At 44.8% G+C, this 20,382-nt stretch overlaps 2 protein-coding genes across 2 annotated transcripts in view; both read right to left on the bottom strand.

Moving 5' to 3' along the window:
• The window catches only part of HTR1D (5-hydroxytryptamine receptor 1D), a 181,662-nt gene that overhangs the window by 74,206 nt on the left and 87,074 nt on the right, over positions 1 to 20,382 (bottom strand). The window lies entirely within an intron of this gene.
• LUZP1 (leucine zipper protein 1) overlaps positions 1 to 20,382 on the bottom strand; it is a 96,977-nt gene that overhangs the window by 31,282 nt on the left and 45,313 nt on the right. The window contains exon 2 of the mRNA XM_082684576.1: positions 77 to 183. The gene's annotated coding sequence lies outside the window, so the exon portion shown is untranslated. The remainder of the gene's footprint in view (positions 1 to 76; positions 184 to 20,382) is intronic.

Raw genomic sequence — 20,382 nt, forward strand, 5'->3', positions numbered from 1 at the left:
GTGCGGGAGCTACGGAGACTTCAGGCACCATGCGATTCCATCGGGATGGCCAGGCTTCACTGTACCATATACTTACCATTTAGGTAATGTAAGCTTTCTGTTCATGCCTCTGGGGGCTCCCCTGATGTCTCCTCGCTGTCTTGGAAACAGGCACTCGCTATATTTCAATGGCAGCCTTCTGACCTGGGCAGAATATAAACAGAAAGCAAGACATCGGTAAAGCGGGAACTGTACCAAGAGCGAGCCTTTTCCTTTCAGATGGTCTCAAGGCTGACTGCACTTTCTTAAGTGACTTAAGTGGGCTGCCTCCACAGTCCCCAAAAGTCTAAAACTCATGACATCTTACAGCTTGGGAGGGATCTCAGAAATCAACTAATTAAATACCCTCAATTTAAGGAAAAAAACTGAAATTTGGAAAGGGTGAGTCACACAACTGCTTAGAGCTAAAGCCAGGATTCCACTAAAAATACGATGTTCTAGAAGATGGGTAAGGAGAAAAACCCAAACATCTGTGGAGTACCTACCACACCCTAAGTAATATGTTTTATATTTTATACAAGACAATAATACAATAATATCACCCTCTAAGAAAGAATCTAAATTTCAAGAAGTCCGTGATTTGTCCGAGGTCTTACCGCTTGCTAATAAATGGCTCTCAGGATTTAAACTGACGCCTGTCTGACAAAAAAGCCCCTTCACCAGGCTGACTCTCGTCGGGCTGCCTTCTAGATGTGGTCCTTCAAAAGGCCCTTGAACCACCCAGTATCAATTAGAACCAAGTAGAGCTTCTCTGTCTGCAAATTACCCTCTAGTTTTAAAACGAGCGTTCTGCCAGACCCAAAAGACTTACTAACCCACGGAGTAGTGCCCCTAAAGTTTCAGAAGAATTACTGGAGGTAGAAGATCTGGGGCAAACTTCTGTCTATCTTTATCTTGCCAAAGAAAGGAAAGATACCTTCTACACTGGAAGTAAAGCTTTTATACTTGGATCTTAAACACAAACTAATCCCCTTCTTTCATCAGGACGGCACATCCCACAGACTACCTTGTGATCTCTTTCCGAGGCTGTTGGTTCCTTTAGTCTGACTCCCACACCCACACTACCAACCCCGTAACACACGGCAGAGTTCATCCCTGCCTCTGTGCTCCTAGAGAGTGAGAAGGCTGAAAACAGAGAGATAACTGAGTGATAGCTTTTTCAAATGGCTTTAAAAGAAACATGAGGGGGCCACCTGGTTGGCTCAGTTGGTTGAGCATCCAAGTCTTGGTTTCGGCTCAGATCATGATCTCCGGGTTGTGAGATCGAGTCCCCCATCAGGATCCTCATTGATCTTTTCTCTCCCACTGCCCCTCCCCACCCTTGCACATGCTCGCTCTCTCAAATAAATAAAAAACTAAATCTTTAAAAGAAAGAGGAGAGCCGGAAGCCTCAAGCCAGTAAGACCAGAACAAAAAAGAATGAGTGACAGGCAATAAAAATAGAAAAGTAGGAAAAAGGTTCTACACCAGAGTCAGCACCCAAGGGATGGCCTGAGTGGATGTGGATTAAGTTTTAGCCTCCCACACCCCCCCCCACACTTTTTAAAAAGTCAGTCTAAGTACACCATGTATAATTGCTATTTCAATCTGCTTTGTCTCCACGCGGCCCAACAATGACAGCAGCACCGCTGCTGAGAGCTGCTGTCCCCACCGCCTCCTGCCACATTTCCCGGCAAGCTACTAAAGCCCAGGGGGCTATTCCTTTCAAAAGAGGAAAGAATGCGCTGCCCAGAATCAAACAGACAGGAACTCCCGATGATCTGGATTTATTTTCAACTGTCTACATTCTCTCCTTATTTCTAAGGGATGAAAGCAAGCAGCAAACAAGTTCTTTCCTTTGCTTCTGAATGTCATTTATTTCTTGCAGCCTTGGCGTACTGGCCTTCTGTCCCCAGAACAAGACGATGACTGTAGACTCCTCAGACGCTGCGGTGCTGCGACCCACCCCGCGAGACCCGCCCATACCACTTCCCTCTGGTACCCCTTCTGCGGTTTCTCGTTGTTTATTTTTGCTAAAGACAGTGGTGGCAGTCTGCGTATGTGGGTAGTGTCTATCTGTCTGTCTGTCTAGAAGCAGAGATGAAAGGACCCTTACAGTTCATGGACAGTCCAGCTGCCTCATGTGCCAGAGGAGAAAGTGAGTCCCGCCTCTCTAAGTGAGAAGAGACTTGGCCAAGGTTGCGAAGCAAGTTAAAATGAACGCGGCTGAGTTCACCTGAGCTCATACGCTGCACTGAACAAAATGCGACCAATCACCCTTATCTGACTGCTACGGACTGAAAGTCTCTTAAATATGTATCACGTTTGTTCCCAAAACACTTTGATAATGGATAAAAATGCTATTAGATAATTCTGGCTCCAGTATGATCCTCCAACAGATAACAACGAGAAACTGGATAAAATGTAGAAAACTATCTGAAGTGAACAAAGGCTGGCAGACCTAGGAGAGGAGTCAAAAACTGGGAGAAGGGGTTGGGATAGGACAGTTCCCCGGGTTCGGAGCTTTCATCAGAGGGCTGAGCGGCGGCACAGCCAATCAAAAAACAAACCCCAGGCTTTCTCTCTGGAGGAACCAAAGACAGAGTCCAGAGCAGCCACAGGTAAGAGGAAATAAGAAAGAAGAGGGCCAGAGAAGCAAAGTCCCAGGCGCTCTGTGTGAACTCCATCCAAACCTCTAGCTGAGCCCGGAACCATACACGTGCAGGCAGAACCCCAGCACTTCAGCCAAGGACAGAAGCACTGAACTAAGGTTTGAGCGCACACCTCCCTCTCTACAGAGGAGACAGACCCTGCAGACGTAACCGTCTGCTAAAATAAAAACATCACCAGAAATCAGGGTCTCCCCAGCATAACATCCACATGCATTCCTGTTCAGGCTACAGTCCCAGATCACATGAAGAACTACAGAAACTACATCCATTCGCAAGGAAAAAAGATCATTAGCAGAGGGCAACTCCAAGATGATCCAAATACGGGAATTACCAGACAAGGATATTAAAAAGCAGCAATTACAGCTAAGCAGAGGAAGTGAAAACATTTTTATTTGGAAAGTGGCAATTTCAGAACAGAAATGTAGTACCTGAAACAGCCACACGAAATCCTTTGAATGGGCTTAAGAACAGGTTGGTGATGGCAGAGAAAAGAATCCGTGATATCTGCGGATCAAGAGAAATTATCCAAACTGAAAACCTCTGGGTTATCCACAGTCTCTAGAAGAAACACCCCTCAGCCCTTCACCGGAGTATACACAGTGACACCTTGACTTTCTGTCACCAGAGAGAACCAGACTAACTAAGGATCACGCAGACACTGCGACCCTGTAATTCTGCTGCAGCAGGTCACCCTCTTACCAACACAGTCACTTTTTGAGCTCCTCCAAATGTGAGCCAGGAACCAAGACAAAGGTGGAAAATGAGAGGGTGGGATACTATCCCAAGTCCTAGGAGTCCAACCTGGTGGCCCACTGTGTCTGCTGAGAAGCAGAAAGTGAGGAGACAATCATTTTTTCTGCTAGAACTGTTGAGAAGCATTCTCAGGACTGTTCAGGAAAAAAAAGCGAGGAGGGATTTTGTTTTTTCTGCCCTTTGCAATCTCTTCACTGAAGAGCCAACCCGTAAACAGGCTGACGGCAGGACGGAGTGAGCCCCGTTACTGGGTCTGGGGCTGAAAAGTGGCAGCAGCTTGGGGAGAGCCAACCTAGCGCCACCCACGTTGGTAGAAGCAGCTCAACCTGAACGCCATCCCTGACCAGCATCCCACACTCAAGTCACTTCATGCTGGAGTTCAAGCCTAGGGGAAAAACACAGGCTGCAGGAGACCAGTCTGAAAGCCCTGCTTTTTTCTCAATGTCCACTCCGCCCCATCCCACCTGCCCACCTGCCCACGATGGGGCAGAATCTGGAGCAAGTGGGAAACTGGGGAAAGGTGAGGAGCCTGGAATAGGGAGTTCACAGACACCTGACACACTGTCAAGTTCACCCCAGTCTTTTATACTCATCTGGGTCTCCGTTTCATCAGTCAAACAAAACACTCGAGACAAAATGATACTTAAGGGCCTTTCCAATAGTAACATGTATGAATCTTTAACATGCTATCTTCATGTGTCCTTGAAGAAATTATAAATAGGCCCCAAAGGCAAAAGTGGTGACATTCCAAGTCAATGACTTATTAGAATACCTCAGGGTTATATGATTATTCATTGTTAAAGAATAAATTAACAGTCTTGTTATTAATTCTTAAATTTCCCATTAATAACAGATATCAATACCTATCTATGATAGAGGTCTGCTAAAATAATGTTCAATTTGGGCCCCCTGGGTGGTGCAGTCGGTCAAGCGTCCGACTCTTGGTTTAGGCTCAGGTACATGATTCAGGGTCATGAGATCGAGCCCTGTGTCAGGCTCCACGCTCAGCACAGAGCCTGCTTGACTTTCTCTCTCCATCTCCCTCTGCCCCTCTCCACCACTCACATATTCTTTCTGAAATAAATAAATAAACATTTAAAATAATAATAATGTCTGACTCTCCCAGGATAACTCTTTTATCCATGTAACTCTTGGGAGGAGAAGGCAGATACTCTTATCCCCCACATGACAGATGAGCAAACAGATTAAGACCGGGGACTCTTTTATGGTAACAGAGACAGGACTAGAATCCAGTAATCCCATTTCCAAGCTTCACCAAAGAAACCAAAGCAAGCTTACCAAAGAAACTTCACCTAACAAAGAACCCAGAGTATAAACGAGATTAAAATTAGAAAGAAAGGATTTAAGAACTTTCAAACACTTTGGAACCACTTATTAATAAACAATTGATAAGACTAGCTTGTGATTAGGGCATCTATTTAGAAGCAGGCCCTCAAGGACCGCCACCTGCCCGCCGTTTCCTTTTCCAACAAGTAGGCTATAATTGAGACTAGGCTTCCTTGCAATTAGCCCGTGTCTGTGGGGCTTAGCAATAGAACCACATGTCTAAAATTGTTGGGTTTAGACCTGCTTTAGAAAGCTGGCTGAATCAGAAGAACACGCTGGCTCCTTTTCACTCCTAGGAGTCTTTAATTAGGCTATCAAGGGGCCACAAGGATTAGGGCAGGTAACGGCAAATGTAAACAGCAAGTCACAACCTCAGCCTAAGGAGTAAGAAACCGAGAAAGTGCTTTTATTACCCAATTTAATCTTCACAGGAGCCCCCTCAGGTAAATACCAACATGATTATTTTATAAATGAGGAAGAAATAAAGAGTAAGTCACGTAGCTGGTATGTGGACTCTCACCTAGGTATTTCTGACCCACAATTTGCTTTCTTCTCTCCATGAAACCACCTCCCCAAGGACTCTTTGGGCTCTGACCCTCAAGAAAGCCAGTCCTGATCCACATCCCAAATATTACAAACGGACAAGAGGCTGATGGGTAGCTTGTGCATTCTTTCACTCAATCATGTACTCACACAGGTGCTGACTGGCTACCGGGCATCACGCTCTGAGGTGAGCACCGGGGATAAAACGGGGAGTGGGAAGAGAACTGTCCTCACGCCGTTTACTGGACAGTCCGGCGAGGAAATGCTGATTAAAGAATCACACGAGTAAATTAACAGAAGGTGACCCATTCACAGAGAGGTCTAAGAGGCTGCCAAGAGTTGTCAGGACATTTCTAAGTAGAAGAGGGAGCACAGGGAACCCCAGGAGCTAACTGGATGACGACGAAGCGGGGACAAGCAGACGCATGACCGGAGACAAGGATGGAGACACGGAGAGAGCCACACAAGGCATTTGGAGACCAAATCACGGATTTGGGTCCTGATCCAGAGCTACAGAATGTCCTTTAAGTGCTAAGTAGGGGTAAAGTGTGTACATTCCAAAAAGGTCATTTCAGCTTCAGTATGGACCACAGATGGAAGGAGAGGAGAATGGTGCCAAGATGCAGAGGGAGGCCAGCTCCCGGGCCAGGAGGCACAGTGTGGTAAGAGCGAACCGCACACGGGGGTACCCAGCACCTACTATGGCCCCAGGCCCCATTCTGGGCACTTTGTAGGAATTCACTAAATCCTTACAACAGCTCTATGAAACATACTATTATCCCCGTCTTATAAAAGAGAAGTTAAGTAATTTAATGGTACAACATACCCCCTTCAGGTGCTCACTTCCCTCATAATCAGTCCCTTGCAAACATCTTTCATTCACTTGCCCCCACCGGAGTCTTCAACTAATTAAACTTCTTCTCACTAAACCAAACTAACCACTTCTCCAGGCCCACACCAAAGCAGCTAAGTTACCAACTAAGCTGTGTCTCTAGAGAAAATACCAACTATTGATTGGCATCAACTTAAAAAATTTTAAGTAGGCTCCATGCCCATCGTGGGGCTTGAACCCATGACCCTAAGATCAAGAGTCACATTCTCTACCAACTGAGCCAGCCAGGTGCCCGCATTTTAAATTTATCACCACAAATCTCAAATACAACCCTCCACGCTGCCAGCAATCCTACGACATTTCCCTTGCTAGATTCACTCTGCGACTCCCCCCAAAATAACTCCTGCACATCTTTTTCGTTCTCAATAAACCTCCAGCCCCTATCAGCTAAATAATTCTGTCCCCAAGAGGCAACACTCAGACCAGTCATCTCCTAACTCCAAGTCTAACTACACACCAGCATTCTGCTTTCCCTTTTGTTACAATGAAAAGGCTTTGCTGATACATGACATATAACTTTTCCTGTATACGATGGATCAGATTCCCTCTCATCTTCAGAAGCAATGTCCCCCGCTAGCTTACGTCATTTTTCTCCTGTGCAGATTCTCAAATGCCCCTACCCAACAAGCATGCGGTACACAGGCTAGCCCTGGCCCGCAGAGTCCTACCAGTGGGAGTACGGAACTGAGACAGGCACCTGGGCATCTGGGAAGCAAGCTGACCAGGCAGTGACATCCAAGCACAGGCACCGAGGACCTCTCAGACAGGGTCTAGACCAGTGAGGGTCTGATCAACTCACACAGTGCATCGCACAGGAAGTTAGTTACAGACAAAATGCACACAGTAGTCCCACATGTAGGTCCCAGACTGGAAAAAACTAACTGGCCCTGCAGCACCTATAGCTTGAGAAGCCACACTCTAGAACAGTGCTTCTCAAACTTGAAAGTGCACCCAAATCAGCTGGGGGTCGCCCTGAAGTGCAGACTCGGACTCTGTAGGTCTGGAATGGGGCCCAAGGGTCCGTATTTCTAACAGGTTCCCAGATTAATCCAGAGGCCACATTTGGAAAGCGAGATTCTAGGATTTCTCATCTTAAGTAAAACAAGATGGGATCGGGAGGGAGACAAACCATAAGACACTCTTAATCTCACAAAACAAATTGAGGGTTGCTGTGGGGAGGAAGGGTGTCAGAAGGTGGCTGGGTGATGGACACTGGGGAGGGTATGTGCTATGGTGAGTGCTGGTAAGTATGCAAGCCTAATGATTCACAGACCTATATCCTGGGGCAAATAATACATTATATGTTAATAAAAATAATTAATTTAAAAAAAAAAAAACAGAAACTGGGGCTCCTAGGTGGCTCAGTGGGTTAAAGCCTCTGCCTTTGGCTCAGGTCATGATCCCAGGGTCCTGGGATCGAGCCCCGCATCAGACTCTCTGTTCAGCGGGGAGCCTGCTTCCCCCTCTCTCTCTGCCTGCCTGTCTGCCTACTTGTGATCTCTGTCAAATAAATAAATAAAATCTTAAAAAAAAAAAAAAACAGAAACAATAAACTCTCCCTTGATCTCACACCTCCTTCCAGCTGGGCCAGCCCCTGTGTCTCTGCTTCTTCTCACAGCAAAACCGAGTGGTCTCTGCTCTCCACTTCCGCACCCCTCATTCTCAGTTCATGCCAATCAGCCCCCTGTCCTCAACGCTCCTCAAAACCTGTTCATCAGGGCCAAAGGCCTCAACACTGCCAAATTCTATGTGGTCTCTTCCTTACCCACCAAATGGCATTTAACACAAATAACCACTCTTTCTCCATTGAAACCTTTTCTTCCTTCCTTGGTTCCAGGATATCACACTTTCTTGATCTTCCTAGTCCACGGGTCAGCCTCAGTCCACCCTGCTTTCTCCTCTACTTGGCCAGAGACAGTCCCGGGGCCTCTCTTCTTTACCGGTACCCTCCCTCCTTTGGGCAATCTCCTCTAGTCCCATGATTTTTAGTATCAATGACCTCCAAATTTTTATCTCCGGCAATGACCTCCCTGAATTCCAGAAGCATATCGGACAGCCTTCCTGACTTCTCTACCTGGATGTGTAACCGATAGCCCATATCCATATCTTCTCAGACTCTGGATGGTATTTACCCCCCACCCCCCTTTCCCCAAACTCATTTCTCTTTACATCTTCCCCCAATTCACAATACCACCATTCACCCAACTGCCCAGGCCAAACACCCCATCACACCGAGTGTCTCTTTCCCTAACATCCCACCTGCAAACCATCAGCAGGTCCTTTCAAGTCCACTTCTAAATTTTCTTGAACCTATCCCCCTGCTTTCTACATCCCCAATTAGGCACCCTGGTCCAAGCTACTGGACTTGCCCCCTACCTACTCCAACAGCCTCGTCAAGTCTCCCTGCTACCAACTCTCCCCTATATATACAGCACTCTCCAGATAGCGGCAAATTAAATTTATAAACATTTAATCAGAGTCTTGATCGATATAGACTATATCTGATATAGTCAAGACTGTATTCTGCTTAAAAACAACATAACAAAACACCTCTCACAGCTTTCCCTTTCACGTAGAATAATCTAAAATCCTCACCAGAGTCTACAAGGCCCCGTGGGACACGGCCCTTACCTACGTCTCTGACCTCATCTTCCACCAGGTCCCCTCCCCACTTCCCGCTTCTTGCACCCAGTGTTCATTCCAGCCTTGGGGACCTTGCATGAGCTGTTCCCTCTTCCCTCTGTACAGCTGGCTCCTTTTGGTCATTGAAGGGTCAGCTTAAATTCTACCACCTCTGTGAAGACTTGACCAGACAATGTAAGGTTGCTCTCCACCTGTAACATATCACACAGGTTCATGTGCACCTGTAGCACTTAACCTTATCTGGTATTTTGTTTACTGTCTTAATGTTCGTCTCTTCCTCCCCACCCCTACCCTCACCTTCTATCTCATCACTACATCCCCTGGGTTTTCCATCTAGAACCGGGCCTGGCTGACAATAACTAGAGGGGTCTGGAGCACAGGGGAGCAATCCAGGCTCCAATACATAAACTTATGAGTCACGTCCAGAGGTGTGGTTACTAAAGCCCATGGGACGGATGAGATCACCGAGGCAGAGTGTCGACTCTGAGCAGAGAGGAGGGCCTGGGACAGTAGAATACTTCATAGCTGTAGAATGGATGAGCCTACAAACACAGCCCAGAAGTAGGAGGAAGAATAGGACAGTGTTACGTCACCAGAGCCAAGACAAGAGAGTGTTTCTGGAAGGAAGGCGTGGTCAACAGCATCAACTTCACCGAGAAAATGACCAAAAAAAACCCCAAAAACAATCTGTTGAATTCGGCCTCACGGAGGTCATGAGTGACCTTACTGAGAGGTGTACAATGAAGTGCCAGAAAGCTGCCTGGTACAGGCTAGATGGAGGGAGGCAGCGAGTGCAGACAGCTACTCAGAGAAGTCCGGCTATTTCAAGTGAAGATGACGGATTCGAGAGAATGCGGGGTGGAGGACACCTGGTTTCGTCCGTTTCTGCTTAAAGGGGGCACTTGCCTCATGTACAAGAGGCAAGTAAGTTCTGGTGGCTGCAAGTCACCCAAAGGCTTCGAGCCTTTTTCCTCAGCTTAGAATTCCACTCGCCTTGGACTGATTCCCAAATGTGCAGAGTAACAATCTGGAAGCCCTTTTTCACACGTGTATCTCCTCTTCCTCACTCCCCCAGGAGATAAAAATGCCCTTCCCTACACTTTCCCTTGGTGCATCAGGAACAGAAGACATACGTGGCTGTTTATTACTGGAAGGCCTGGGTTTAGGTTTGCTCTGTCCTTTTAATTTTAAGATACATTTTGGGGGAGTCGTCATTATTTCTACCCTCAGCAAGAAATTTCTTTCCATATATACACATGTATAGATAGACAGATAGATAGATGTAGTCTCTAGAGAGCTTCCCTTGGTCTCTATTGCACACTCCTCCTCTGCCTTGCCTGCCGCCCAGGCAACACCCTATAATGGAAAGAGTGCACATGGTCTTGGGAGCCAGGCCACCTCGGTCCCCCTACAATCCAGTTACACAGCACTTGAGGTGATTCCACTTCCCCATCTCAGGTTCCTCAAGTGTACGCAGAAACTATAATATCTAAACTTCACAGGGCTGATGTCGGGATTTTAGGAAAATACACCTTGAGTGTACACACATGAGGCCTGGCAGAAGTGTATTCTACAAATGTGAATCCGATTTTCTTCTCGTCACATTCTAATAAAGCGTTACATCCCCTGCCCATTTTTATTTAGTTTTTCTTTCCCTCCAAGTGTATCACGAAGCCCTAAGGAAAGGAACCTTGAGAAATTCATTAGCTCAGTCCAGCAGAAATAATTTTGAAGAAGTACTAAGAGAGGCGGGCAGGGCCAGAGGCGTCACCGGGCAGCATCTGAAAGGGCAGGGAGGACGCCCCTGTCAGAAGACCTCAGCCACCGCGCTGCCCGGTTCTCTGCATCACCCCACAACCCCTGGTCCAAGTTTCCTTCTTGTAGCCCTGCACGTGTCTCTATATCTTGTCCTCTTCGTAAGTCCTCCCTGCCAGCAAGTCTCAAGTGAGCATCCTCAGTATTACACCCTGAACAAAGCGGGCACACCGAGAGCACACGTGTACTGAGCGGTAATGCTGGGCAATGACCTCCTGAGAACTGTCCGTCCCATGTACTGGCTCTGTGACCCTTGTGGATTATTAAAATTCTCTGAGTAAAAGTTTCCTCATTTGTAAAACAGAAATGACCAATATATCTGGACTATATAAAATTATAAGGATGAAATTAAATAACATATGTCGAAGTACTTTGGTCGGTATAAAACACGGTTATTGTTATATTACAGGTACACAAGACAGCTGCACAGTCTACCTTTGGCCAGCTTAGGTGTGTTACTAAGAAAGTCCTCAGTCCCTGGACGCCTGGGTGGCTCAGTCGGTTAAGTGCCTGTCTTCAGCTTGGGTCACAATCCCAAAGTCCTGGGATCAAGTCCCACATCAGGATCCTTGCTCAGTGGGGAGCCAACTTCTCCCTCTGGCTGCCCCTCCCCCTGCTTGTAACCTCTCTGACAAATAAATAAATGTTTTAAAAAAAGAAAGAAAGAAAGAAAGAAAAAAAGAAAAAGAAAAAAGGAAGGAAGTCCTCAGTTCTGGAGTAGTCTGTTTCATGATCTATGGCTACCTGCTTCTACTTCAAGTTTTCCCATCCCTGGCAGCTGAAAAATTTATATTCTTTCTAATTTCACTTGATTCTCTTTTCTTAGCAAGGATTCTTTAACTTCTCTGACTAAATGGCTCCTTGTCCCCAGAATGGTAAAGACCATTGGCCTTGATGCTCTCTAAGGGCCCTTTGTGGCTCTAACATTCTAAGCCTCTCCATCTTTTGCTCCCAGAGTACTTTGTCCATCTCTCTACTTGCACAATTTCGTTTACTTTGCATTATAGCTTTATTTTATACCACTCCTAAGGAGAGAGCAGAAGGTTGTCTGAGTTTTATGTTCCCCATAACACTTAACATGGAACTTTGTACACAGAGCTCTGAGCTCCCAAAATATTGGCTGATTGACTCAATGCTAATTTCTAATTTTTGTGCTTATTGTCCATACCAAACAGTAATTATAGACTACCCTCTTATTCTTTTATGCTTTTTTGGTACCTCTACAGGCCTGGCACAGTGTGAAACACATTGTCAATATTTTTTTTAAAGACTGGTGGTGACTGGATTATTTCTTGGCCAAGGTGAAAAAGCCCTATCAACCTATCCTACCTACGATTTTTAACAACTTGCTCTGGTTACTGACAAATATAAACATGACATTTATCACTGTCACAGAAGGAAACTGCATAACAGAGTTATGCACAGAGTTATTACACAGATAGAAGCAAATGAAATCCACAGGTCGAGGGGCCTTGTTCTCCCCAGTGGCAACAAAAATATGGTAAAGGGGCATCCAAGTGGCTCAGTGGGTTAAGCCTCTGCCTTCAGCTCAGGTCATGATCCCAGGGCGGTGGGATCCAGCCCCGCATCGAGCTCTCTGCTCAGCGGGGAGCCAGCTTCCCTTCCTCTCTTTCTGCCTGCCTCTCTGCCTACTTGTGATCTGTCAAATAAATAAAATATTTTTAAAAAATGGAAAAAGGCAAATATATTGATAGCAGACCTGGACTAAAGAGTTTATCTCTAGAAGATGGGCAGCCTCTCTTCTTTTTTTTAAAAAAGGGAGCTCAAGGGGGCTCCTCCCCCTGGAGATTGGTCTAGGCCTCATGACTGACTTCTAACGACAAGAACGTGGCAAGAATTATGAGATGTCATTTCCAAGACTAGGTTATAAAAGACTGAATTCCTTCTTGCTGGCACTTTCTCTCTTTCACCATCTCTCGCTTCAATGAAACTAGCTGCTGTGGAGAGGCCCCTATGGCAAGAAACTGAAGGTGGCCTCCATCTATCAAGCAGCAAGAGTTTGAGGCCCTCAATCCAACCACAAGGACCCGAATCCTGCCAACCACCTCTGAGTGAACTTGAAGCTGGCCCTTCCTCAGTCACACCTTGATGGCTGACGTCTTGATCATATCCTGTGTGAGACTTTAAAGCAGGCAATCCAGCTAAAACCATGCCTGCCTTCCTAACCTACAGAAACTGATATAATAAATGTGTATTGTCTTATGCTGCGACATATATCCAACATACTCTGTATATTAAGGGGGGTGCACCTGGGAGTATATTAAGATCCAACTCTTGGTTTCATTTTGGATCATGGTCTCCAGGTTACAGGATCTAGCCCTGCATCAAGCTCTGCGCTGGGCATGGAGGGTGCTTGAAATTCTTTTCCTCGCTCTCTGCCCCTCCTCCAGCTAGCACTTTTTTTTTTTTTTTTAAGATTTTATTTATTTATTTGAGAGGACTTGAGAGGGAGAGAATGAGAGAGAGAGAGCACAAGAGGGGGAAAGTCAGAGGGAGAAGCAGACTCTCTGCTGAGCAGGGAGCCTGATGCAGGACTGGATCCTGGGACTCCGGGATCATGACCTGAGCTAAAGGCAGTCGCTTAACCAACTGACCCACCCAGGCACACCAGCTAGCACTTTCTCTCTTTAAAATAAATAACTAAAATCTTTTTTTTTAATATTTTATTTATCTATTTGATAGACAGAGATCACAAGTAGGCAGAGAGGCAGGCAAAGATAGAGAGGAGGAAGCAGGCTCCCTGCTGAGCAGAGAGCCCTATGGCACCCCAATAACTAAAATCTTTAAAAAGAATTTTTTTTTTAATAAAGAAGGGAGGAGATGTGGAGAGAGAACCTATGGATTAAAAAGATTCTTTAAAAAGACATACAGACCTGGGGCGCCTGGGTGGCTCAGTGGGTTAAAGCCTCTACCTTCAGCTCGGGTCACGATCCCAGGGTCCTGGGATCGAGCCCCGCATCAGGCTCTCTGCTCAGCAGGGAGCCTGCTTCCCCCTCTCATTCTCTCTCTCTGCCTGCTTGTGATCTCTGTCTGTCACATGAATAAATAAATAAATAAATAAAAACACCTTAAAAAAAAAAAAAAAGACAAAAGACATACAGACCAATCACAATGCATGGATCTTAACTGGGTCCTGATTCAGACCAAACCATAAAAAACAAATGAGAATCATTGAAGAGAAAACAAAAATCTGAGTGACTGGGTATTTGATGATATTAAAGAATTCTTAAGTATTTTTATGTGATTATTAAAATTATAGGGTTTTTTTTATTATTTTAAGAAGCCCTTAACTTCTAAAGATATGTAATGAAACGCTTACAGATAAAATGATACAACAATACAGAATGGGGTTAAGTGGATAAGGGTATGGATGAAACAAGATTGGGTATGAGCTCCTAACTATTGAAACTAGGGGTTGGGTCCATGGAAATCCCATTATGAAGTCTCCTTTTGTATAAATTTGAAATTTTCTCTAACAGAAAAACCTAAGAAAGGGGAGGGGGTTGGGCAGAATCCAAGAGCCCAAGGAAGGGCCTTCCAGTTATGACAATCTAGGATTCGGTACTAATCCCAAAGTACCTCAAAGCCTTCGATACAGCCACTCTGATGTTCCACAGGTTTCCTACACTGGATATACCAGTCCATGCCAGCGACCAGCATTAACAACTTTCTCACAAAAACCCTGTTGAGCACTTAGAGTTGATGAATTATTTAAGATTATTAGTACAATTTGGCCCAGATAGGTAAAGAGGATGGAGTGATACAGTGGCTAATTGCTAGAAGATGCTTGGCACAAACCAGAAGGAATCACCCTAGGTCTTCCTGGTATGGGAACCCACCCCTGCTGTGATTCACTGTGGCCTGCCTTGGGACACTCCAGCCTCCCACCTACGCGGGTGTTTTAACATTTCCTCCACGTGCTATGTATAGACTTAATTTCTTAATCCTTTAAAGTTTTCTTTCAATTGCCATGAATGACCTATTTTCCAACTTCCAATTGTGTTCAGCTAATTAAAAAAGAACAACAACAACAACAACAACAAAAAACCCTCATGATCAACAGTTCTACAAGAAAAGAACTTCAACGGGGAAGACATAATTTCTTCTTTTTCATGTCAGAGTCTCTGATTCTTAGGTTAGAGAATCAACCTTTGAAGTTCCTACTAAAGAAGAAGATTCACAGCACAAAGTAAAATCAGGACAGAGAAATGGGAACTTCATGATTATATTCTAGCCCCTAAGCCTTCACTTCCCCCTAAAAGAACAGTCGAGATTTATACTCCGATGGGTTTTCAACCTTAGCTAATTATTAGAAAAACCTAGGAGCTTTAAAAAATATCATTACTGTAGCAACCGACTCAATTTCTACAATGAGTCAATGATATGAAAAAGGGGGATCAGAAGAAGAAGGAATCTACAAACAAAGAAACTTAGGAAACACAATACTGTGTGTCTGGTCAGAGCCTTACCCTACCTAACTAACTGCAAAGACGTTTTCGAGACTATCAAGGAAATCTGATTATGATCTTATCTAGATATTATTAAGCAACTGTTAATTTCATTAAATGTGATAATGGCATTATGGTTATATAAGAAAATGTCCATGTTTAAAGACATACATAGGGTCACTGGGTGGCTCACTGGGTTAAAGCCTCTGCCTTCAGCTCAGGTCATGATCCCAGAGTCCTGGGATCGAGCCCAACATCAGGCTCCCTGCTCCAAGGGAAGCCTGCTTCTCCCTCTCCCACTTCCCCTGCTAGTATTCCCTCTCTCACTGTCTCTCTCTGTGTCAAATAAATAAATAAATAATTTTTAAAGTTTTAATCAATTAACTAGTTAATTAATTAAATTGAGGTACACTTGGGTGGCTCAGTCTGTTAACCATTTGACTCATAATCTCAGCTCAAGGCTGGGTCTTGGCTAGAGGCTTGATCTCAGGGTTATGAGTTCAAGTTCTACACTGAGCTCCATACTGGGCATGGAGCCTACTTTGAAAAAAAAAAATGAATGCTAACAACTAGTACAACCAAACTCTTTAGCAATATCTACCAGAGCTAACATATGGCCCAGAATTTTATTCCTAGGTATACACACCCAAGAGAGGTGAGTGCACATATTCACCAAAAGACTTCGAGTATCCATGGCAGCTTTGTCATAGAGCCCAAACTGTTAAGATCCCAAACGTCTGGGGTGCCTGGATGGCTCAGTCAGTTAAGCATCTGCTTTCAGCTCAGATGTGATCCCCAGGTCCTGTGATTGAACTCCAGGTTGGGCTCAGCAGGGAGCCTGCTTCTCCCTCTTCCTCTACCCCTCCCCTCAGCTCCTGTTCTCTCTCGCTCACTCTCACTCTATCTCAAATAAATAAATAAAATCTTAAAAAAGAAAAGATCCCAAATGTCCATCAACAGTAGAAGAATAGCTGTGGCACATCCAAACAATAAAACATTACCTACTCCTACATACAACATGGATGAATATCCAATACCCAGAAACAATGTTAAGCAAAAAAAGCCCCAAAGAGTGCATACTGATTCTATTTATATTCTATTACACGAAACTCAAGAATACACAGAACTAATCAATGGAGATAGAAGTCATAATAAGTGGTTACTTGGGCAGCCAGTACCCATGAAGAAGAAACACAAGAAAAGTTTCTGAAGTTCTGAAAATATTCTCTATCTTGACCTGATGCATATCTTGATGTGCGCAGCCTTTCCATGACAGCATCCTTATATAAAAATTGAGTATTGGGACACCTGGGTGATTCAGTCAGTGAAGCATTACTCCTGATTTTGGCCCGGGTCATGATCTCGGGATTGTGAGACTGAGCTGCTGGGCGTGGAGCCTGCTTAAGATTCTCTCTCTCCCTCTTCCCCTCGCCTCACTCATGCATACACTCTCTCTTTAAATAAATAAAATCTTTAAAAAAATTTTTTAAATGAGTCTGCTTCTAGAAGCTTGGCAACAACAGAGGTTTCAAACTTTCTTGAGCTACTGCAGATTAGGACAAGTTCAGTGACCTGAGAAATTATAAGAAAAAGTAATCTTATGTCTTCTGAGGAAGAGATAATTTCTAACTTGTGTTATTTATTCCCTTTATAATGAGCAAATTTGCTCCCTCAATAATGAGCAAACAAATATGGGAGTAAAAATCAGAATCCTAGGGGCGCCTGGGTGGCTCAGTGGGTTAAGCTGCTGCCTTCGGCTCAGGTCATGATCTCAGGGTCCTGGGATCGAGTCCCGCATCGGGCTCTCTGCTCAGCAGGGAGCCTGCTTCCCTCTCTCTCTCTCTCTCTGCCTGCCTCTCCATCTACTTGTGATTTCTCTCTGTCAAATAAATAAATAAATAAAATCTTTAAAAAAAATCAGAATCCTAGGTATCAGTATTTTATAAAAGCTCTGTAACAAATTCTAATGTGCCGCCAAAGGATGGACCATTCTTCTACCTCAGCAAGCTCAAACTTAAGACTCCCAAGGCTTCCTCTTTTCATTTCAGTAGAACTGTGAGACAAGGTAGTAAGAACAGAAGCTTGAAAAGATGGTGGAGCAGAGAGGACATACAGAGTGACCTCTTTGAGAAGAGGAGGGATTTAGGGCGAGGGAGGAAAAATGGAGGTCAGTGCGAATGGAACCAAGAACAAAGCTGTAGGAGAATGAATTTCACAATTCCTATTTTAGTTCTAGCTTCACTACCAGCTGGCTATGGGTATGACCTTAGGCAAACTGCTTCATCTCTCCAGGCCTCCCTATGATTTCGTACAGCTTTTAAACAAAGTCTGGAGAGGAGGGTGAGAGGAATCAAGTAAGAACAGGCCCCTCTGGAAGACGGCAGGATTGCCTCTAATGTAGATAGCACTTACCATCCTATATTGTAATTATCTACTTGTTTATCTCCCCCCACCAAACTGTGAGCTCTTAAAAAGCCAAGATTATAGTATTTCATCTCCAAATCCAAGCACACGCATAGAACTTGGCACATAGGAATAGTTCAGGAACTGCTCAATGGCTAAATAGTTGAACACTACGAGAAATGCCTATACTTATTTTCTTACAAGCACAGGTGTACTTACATAAGGAAGAACAATTCATCTCCCACATGTAACACTGAGTAATAACATTGAATAATATTATTTTCTTTATTAACACTAACTAAAGGAAGTCCAGATTCTAGGATGCCCAGAATCATCAGAAAGGCTCCCCTGAGATGTCCTGCCAGAGGCCTCAAAAGCCCATGCTTCTTCCTACCTAAAAAATAATGCCTGCTAACACTAATACCTAATACTTATACCTTATTTCATAATTCAAAGCACTTTCATTCCCATATACCCAAATAATTCTCACAACTCTATGAGGTGGTATTATCAAACCCATTTTATACGTGAGGAAACAGGTTCATAATATAAATAATTTGCTAACCTAAGGCAAGCTGAAAGCTTCAAAAGGAAGGCTTTCATAGGCAGCCCCTGTCTTCAGTGCCCAGAACAAGAAACAGGAACATCACCAATTCCACTTCCCCAGTCTCCAGGATAGATCAGTCAATCTACTATCAGCTTGGCTTTATTAAGCTAACTACCTCTTAAGTCTTCCTTCTCCCCATAAGAATCAGTTATACAGATTTTGTTTTATTTGGGGGGGGGGGGCAGAGACAGTGGGAGAAAATCTTAAGCAGTCTCCACCACTAGTATGGAGCCCCACAAGGAATTTGATCTTACAACCCTGATGTCATGACCTGAACAGAAATCAAGAATCAGACATTTCATCAACTGAGTAACCCAGGGGCCCCTACAGATTACTTATATTATGTTTTAAGCAAAAAAATAAGGCCAGCCCAGGGAGAAAAATCCCAAGACTACAAACAGCCACACTTTGTCAAAAGCTGCTCGCTAACCACCCTGTGTATAAAGCTAAAGAAATCAGAGCAAAATTTGCTCCAATGGGAAGCTCTAAACCCTGCTGACCCGAGAGCCCTGCCGCACCGGGTATCCACCAGCCATGCACAGCTGATTCAGTCTGTACTTGCTCCAGTATTTTCTCACTAACTCGGACTGCTTTGTTTTCTCCAAACCACTGAGAATTCTCACAGAGCAAAGGTCCTATCTTCCAGTTAGGAAGGTCCCACTTCTCTAAATGAGCACATAGTACCCAAAATCAGACCACTAAACATGTTTTTGTGTTCCAGTAATTGACATAAACTGCCTTTCCCAAAATTAAAAATTAAACGACTTTAAGTGATTAACAGGCTGACCTTTTTCAACACATATAGAATCTAGATTCTCGAAGAAGCAAAGATCAAAGGACACTTAGCACTACGATAATGCCACGCACACATTTTAGAGGTGCTGAATAAAAGTACGCTAAATAAATGATAACTTAAAGCCCATTAAAAATCACTTAAGACAATAAAATAACTAAGGGCCAAGAAAGATGGGCACAGAACGCCAAATGAACTGGAAAAAAAGCAAATCGGATTCCAAGGCAGTTCCACCCAAGGTCATGCTTGGGGTCCCACAAGGGATCGCTCTAAACTTAAGCACCACATTACATCTTCACAGAGACCTACAGCCCCAGTTCGTGCATGGGGGGGAGGGGGGCAGCAGCTAGTATATAGGCTAGCACATAGGTCCTCTCACCTAGAGGAGCATCTCACTCAGCAACAGCTCTCCCCCTCCCTCCAGTTACTCCCCACTCACAGGCCCTGAGGCTCAGCCACAGGACTAGAGAGTTAAGCCAGGCAGAGCTAAACACGGGAGGAAATTAGCATGCCACCTGACACTTCCCTGGCACAGCCTAGACTGATTAATTTAAGTTACAAACAGGACCAAAGAGTCTACTATGCTGGTGAAACTACCCTTATTCTGCAAACTAAAAATAGCTTATGTATCAAACAGGAGCATTCCTCAAGTGCTTCTGCCCTGTCACCCACGCAAAGCTCCATTTCCTCAAATCCCTCACCTAGAGTGTTTTCGGGGAGCCCCATCCGCCCACCTCTCCATCTGCCCCACTCCTCTCCCTAATCCCCTGCACAGAGCAAAAGACCTAAACTCCTTCACCTGAACTCAAGCTTTAAAAGTTTGTTTCCAGTTACAAGCATGTACAAAGCTTGGAGGCTACTGCCTTGTGTTAAGCCCCAACCGATGGGCTCGCTGCAGCAAATAATGAAAAGCAAAGAAAAATGAAGGACAAGACAGGGCATGAGCAGGAAGTCAGCTAAACGCTTTTCATTCAAGCAGGACTGGAGGGAACCCCACCCACTGGGAAGGAGAAAGCACGAGGTGAATGGTTTCCAGTATAGAGTCAGACTGTATCTGGCTTGAGGTCCTTACAACACAACCATCAAGCCAGCTCTGGGGACAGACTCATCCCCAAGGAGCTCTGGGTACCCTACAAGAATCATTAAGCTGTCCTCGGGTTGCCATGACATTTTTAGGGGGAACAAACTCTATAATTTAAGCTGAACAAGCCAAGCTTAAGCCACAGATTTTTCTAGAGCCGAGGGACAGGCTCAAACCATTTCACTAGGAAGTGGGAGCTCAGACAGAAGCTAAAAATCCTGTCCTTAGTAGCTCGCTCTCCCGCTGCGCCCTGAGGTAAGCTGGCACGCCTCTTCCAAAGGTGGAAACTAACTGTGGACTTTGAACTTCCTTATAGCCCCTTGTTCTCTGCAATAGCATCAGAAGA

Source organism: Mustela nivalis (assembly GCF_964662115.1).
Source record: "Mustela nivalis genome assembly, chromosome: 10".
NCBI lineage: Eukaryota > Metazoa > Chordata > Mammalia > Carnivora > Mustelidae > Mustela > Mustela nivalis.